The sequence below is a fragment of the Tachyglossus aculeatus genome, unplaced genomic scaffold (genome assembly GCF_015852505.1).
Source record: "Tachyglossus aculeatus isolate mTacAcu1 unplaced genomic scaffold, mTacAcu1.pri scaffold_181_arrow_ctg1, whole genome shotgun sequence".
NCBI classification, from domain to species: Eukaryota; Metazoa; Chordata; class Mammalia; order Monotremata; family Tachyglossidae; genus Tachyglossus; species Tachyglossus aculeatus.
In genome coordinates, this window is record NW_024044901.1 from 25,065 (window position 1) to 30,829 (window position 5,765).

The 5,765-nt window shown below is 46.5% G+C and overlaps 1 pseudogene; it reads right to left on the bottom strand.

Moving 5' to 3' along the window:
• Nucleotides 1-1,156: 1,156 nt before the first annotated feature.
• Nucleotides 1,157-2,096, bottom strand: LOC119923365 (annotated as a pseudogene).
• Nucleotides 2,097-5,765: the final 3,669 nt, after the last annotated feature.

Genomic DNA, 5,765 nt, shown 5'->3' on the forward strand with positions numbered 1-5,765 from the left:
GAAAGGGCTGGGCCCACTACAGTGAGGGATCCTCCTGGCCCCCAATCAGAACCCCAGGGCACTGATAGAAGCTGGGCATCCACAGTGGGCACATCCACTCACAACATGAGCTACGTATATTTTATTGACTCTTAGTAGAACCATTAGGGCACCCACTCAGGTGCCCTAAGCAATACATCCCAATAAGATAACACAATCCCAAACAACTTCCGTGCCACTGGTTGAGTGGTTGCTGAAGTAGGAACTTTCCTGCAGGCATACCTGGATCAGGGCTACAGGTTCAGAGACTTTTCACTAGGTGGTGATGACTCAGGAATCACTGACACAGGAACAGTCTGCTGTACGTGGTCCTAGAGCAGCGCAGCCTGAACTCTCCACCAGATGATGTGGGCTGTAGGTACGGAAGCCAGTCCTTGAGGTTCAGAACTTCTGCTTCCCAAGACAAGAGTGGGCCCTTCGCTGGGCTGAATTTTGCCTCTTTAACCTGAACCCAGCATGGTACTAGGCCCTTGGGAAGGATGCAACAGTTAAAAAAAAATAACCCCTGCCTTCAAGTATCTTACGATCTAATTAGGCATTTAGATTCTAATTTTGCATGCTATTTATTTTTTCAGAAACATCTAGAATAGCAAGTTAAGGGAACAAATTGTACCTGAAAAGCCCCCAGAAAGAGGCAGCAGAAAAATCGACGAGCCTATCGCTGGCTACCCAGCTGTACACCAATCCTGTGACTCAGGCGAGGCAGGTGGGTTGCTATCACTTGGGAGACACCAAATTGTTACAATCTAAAGGACGGTATCTTGTACTCAGAGCCATTCAATAAATAAACACGATAAGACAATGATGTTCATTTGTAGTGGACAACCTGGTCAATAGGAAAACTAACTCAACATAAAACTAACTCCCCTTCTGGACTGTAAGCTCCTTGTGGGTTGGGAATGTGTCTACTTGGTCTGTATCGTACCTCCTAAACAGTTACTACAGTGCCCTGCACAAAATCAACGCTCAGTGAATACCATCAATTGATCGATAATGGAAATGGTATGTGATCAGTAGATGTTGGCTGACTGGCATGGGAAAGACCCAGGAATTTAACCCCCAGCTGAATTCATAACAGCTTAAGGCCTTGAAGATTGAAAGAAGTGAGGATCAGAATTTATGTGAATATAAGTTTCCGACTGACAAGTTTTTTCAGGGCCCCTTTCATGTCCTTGTTCCTCAGGCTGCAGATGAAGGGGTTCAGCATGGGGGTGACCACAGTGTACATCACGGATGCCATCGAGCCCAGCCGGGATGTTTGATTAGATGTGGGGCAGAGATAGGTCCCAAGAGAGGTGCTGTAGAATAAGGAGACCACTGACAGGTGAGAGCCACATGTGCTGAAAGCTTTATACCTTCCCTTGGCAGACGGGACTGTCAATATGGTGGAGACAATGCGTGTGTAAGAGAACAGAAGCCCGGTGAGGGGAATTATGACCAGCCCTATTGCAGCGACAAATATCACCACTTCGTTGATGAAGATGTCGGAACAGGAAAGCCTTAGTACCTAGTAAATGTCACAGAAGAATTGAAAGATTTCACGACTGGAACAGAAAGATAAGCGATCCACCAACAGGGTGTGCATCAGGGCATGGAAAGAGCTGACAATCCAGGCCCCAGCAACCACCAGTGCACAGCGCTGTGGGCTCATGATTGTGATGTAGCGGAGGGGGTGGCATATAGCCAAGTAGCGGTCATAAGCCATCCCAATGAGGAGAAAATGGTCCAGACCTACTAACAAGGCAAAAAAAATAGATTTGTGTTAAGCATCAAATATAAGATATGGATTTATACCGGGTCTGGATGCCGACCAACATCTTGGGGACGATGGTGGATAATATGCAGACGTCGACCAGAGAGAGGTTGGTGAGGAAGAAGTACATGGGGGTGTGCAGGTGCGGGTCAGAGCCGATGGCCAGGACGATGAGCAGGCTCCCCAGGACCCCGAGCAGGTACATCCAGAGGAGCAGCATGAAAAGGGTCTGACGCTGCTCGGCCCAGTCAGAGAGTCCCAGGAGGAGGAATTCTGAGACACTGGTTTGGTTTCCCTTCTCCATGGGGCCCGAAGATCTGCTGGGAGAGACAAGACAGGGGAATGTGACCATGGAGCACTTCCAGTCCAATTCTACCCCATAGGGGGTCTAGGGACATGCAAGGACAGCTGGCATAAGTTGAGAAGGGAAGTCCTTGGTTCCCAAACCTATCTAACCCAAGAATTGTGTCTTCTTGGCTCAGATTGGGAAGTGGTTGGAGAACTCCATCAAAAGGTCTTTTGCAAGATCCAGTCTAATTTTTCCATAAACCTCTGACCCAGGTTTCCTCAGTTCCGGTGCCAGAAAGGCCATAAATGTGCTGGTGTCCTAACCAGACCCAGAATAGAATGCATCCTCTAGTTGGTGGAGATGAAAAACAACCAGCATGTCCCAGTGGAAAGAGCACAGGGTGGGGATTTATGAAACCTGGATTCTAATCCCTTTAGAAAGCCTTCCCTGATTAATCTTTTATCTTCTCACCCTAGAATCCCACCCCACCTCATAACTGCCACGTCACTCCTGCATCTCCTATTTGGATATTCACCTTCCCCTTACCAACCCCAAGTAGCACTTATGTACTGATCCTTAAACTCAGTTACTTCTCCCTACCTACAGTTTATTTTAATGCTGGTCTCCCCTGCTAGATTGTAAACTCCTTTTTTGGTATTTATTAAGCACTTATTATGTGCCAGGTACTTTACTAAGCACTGGGGCATAGGCAAGATGACCAATCCATGGCCCACATGAGGCTCACAGTCTTAAGACTCATTTTGCAGGTGAGGTAACTTCTTTGGCCTGTAGTTCTCCATTTAACAAATACCAATAATAATAACTTGTATTTGTTAAGCACTTACTATGTGCCAGACATTGTACTAAACACTGGGATAGATACAAGATAATGGGGTTGGACAAAGTCCTTGTCCCACATAGGGCTCCCTGTCTCAACCCCCATTTTACAGATGAGGTAACTGAGGCACAGAGAAGTTAAGTGATTTGCCCAAGGTCATGCAGCAGAAACGTGGTAGAGTCAGAATTGGAATCCAGATCCTTCTAACTCCCAGACCTGTGTTCTATCCACGAGGCCATGCTGCTTGTCAATAATACCACAGTTATTATTAGTAATCAGTCATGAAAATTGGCCAAGCACAAAGACTTGCTGGCCTATCCAGTGACATCTACAAGCTGAGAGAGAAGCAGCGTGGCTCAATGAAAAGAGCACAGGCTTTGGAGTAAGTGGTCATGGGTTCAAATTCATTCATTCATTCAATCGTATTTATTGAGCGCTTACTAATAATAATGATGGCATTTGTTAAGCACTTACTGTGTGCAAAGGACTGTACTAAGCACTTGGGAAGTACAAATCGGCAACATCTAGAGAAGGTCCTTACCCAACAACAGGCTCACTGTCTAGAATGGGGAGACAGACAACAAAACAAAACAAGTAGACAGGCTGCAATACTACTAGAATAAATAGAATTCTAGCCATATACACATCATTAATAAAATAAATATAGTAAGTATGTACAAACAAAATAGAGTAATAAATATTTAGAAATATATACAAGAGCTGTGGTGAGAGGAAGGAGGTAGGGGGACCGGGGGGGTGGTCGATGGGGAGAGGAGCAGGATGAGGGGAGGTAAAAGGGGGGCTCAGTCTGGGAGAGGAAGAGAGCTTTGAAGAGAGGAAGAGAGTTTTGGGTGCAGATGGTCTTTCCTATTTGGGGGGGGTCTCTGGACTTAACGAGCAGTGGACATTCCAGCTGGCTTCACTCGTCTGGAAATGGCAGTCCACATTCCCCTCGTTTCCTATAGCACATGTTCTCTGTTTAGTGCTTACAATGGGCTAAACACTGGACTCAGCTCTGAGGTACAGACAAACTGATTAAATTGGACATGGTTGATGTCTTAATTCCATTTTACAGATGAGTCGCCAGAACACTGTGATTGGGAACCCATTTACAAAAGTGGACACAAAATGGACTTGTTGATTTGGTCTACAATTTGGTCAAATCCCTGCACCGCCACTTGTCAGCTGTGTGACTTTGGGCAAGTCACTTAACTTCTCTGGGCCTCAGTTACCTCATCCGTAAAATGGGGATTAAGACGGTGAGCCCCTCCATGGGGCAACCTGATCACCTTGTAACCTCCCAAGCGCTTAGAACAGTGCTTTGCACATAGTAAGCACTAAATAAATGCCATTATTATTATTATAGCCATTAGCAGATGTGATTCCTGCCCTCCAGGACCTTAGAGTCTAATGGGGGGAGACAGACACTGAAATAACTTCCCTCCCCCTTCCTCACACTCCCTTTGTTTTCCTTCAGGAATGGTGGTGGAGAGGCTGGCATCACCAATATCTAGTCCTTATTTATCCATAGGTTAACATCTCCAAGAGCAATGTGAAGGGGGAATCAAGACAAGAAATCTTTATCCATCAGGGCAGGTTACATTCTGACACTAGAATACATTCCTTTCCTTCCTTACATCCTTCCTTCCTTCTTTCACCATCCACCCAAACCAGCCTCACATAGTTATAATCAATCAGTCATATTTATTGAGCATTTATTGTGTTCAGAGCACAGTATTAAGCTTCTGGGGGAATACAGTATAACAGAGTTGGTAGACATGGTCCCTGGCCCCAAAAGCTTAGAGTCTAGAGATATGGTCTGGTTATACTAATTGCTCAGACCACCTCCAAGTCATTCGTTTTCTCCTCCCCTGTCTCTTCCCTTCCATCCTGCTGCCGGGATCATCAAGGCCCATGTCACAACCTTCTCCTTCCTGGCTGATTCCAGGATGACAGTGCGACTGAGTGGGTAGGGGACCTACACCCCAGGGGGGATCGGAGGGGTTATGTGGTCACCGAGTTGGGGAGGTGGTCAGGCTTGTAATTGACGCAGGCCTGGTTGAGCTGCGTGAGCAGGTGCAAACATTCACTCATTCATTCATTCATTCAATCTCATTTATTGAGCACTTACTGTGTGCAGAGCACTATACTAAGCACTTGGGAAGTACAAGCCGGCAACATATAGAGACGGTCCCTACCCAACAACAGGCTCACAGTCTAGAAGTGGGAGACAGACAACAAAACAAAACAAGTAGACAGGTGTCAAAACTGTCAGAATAAATAGAATTATAGCTATATGCACATCATTAATAAAATAGAGTAGTAAATATGTACAAGTAAAATAAATAAAGTAATAAATATGTACAAATATATACAAGTTCTGTGGGGAGGGGAAGGGGGTAGGACAGAGGAAGGGAGGGTGGTGTTGGGGAGGGAAGGAGGAGAGGAAAAAGGGGGCTCAGTCTGGGAAGACCCCCTGGAGGAGGTGAGCTCTCAGTAGAGCTTTGAAGGGAGGAAGAGAGCTAGTTTGGCGGTTGTGTGGAGGGAGGGCATTCCAGGCCAGAGGAAGGACGTGGGCCGGGGGTCTTCATTGGGCCAGGAGAGAACAAGGTACAGTGAGGAGGTTAGCGGCAGAGGAGCGGAGGGTGTGGGCTGGGCTGTAGAAGGAGAGAAGGGAGGTGAGGTAGGAGGGGGTGAGGTGATGGAGAGCCTTGAAGCCAAGAGTGAGGAGTTTTTGCTTGATTCCTAGGTTAACAGGCAGCCACTGGAGATTTTTGAAGATGGGAGTTACATGCCCAGAACCTTTCCTGTAAAGAGATAATCCAGGCAGAAGAGTAAGGTATAGA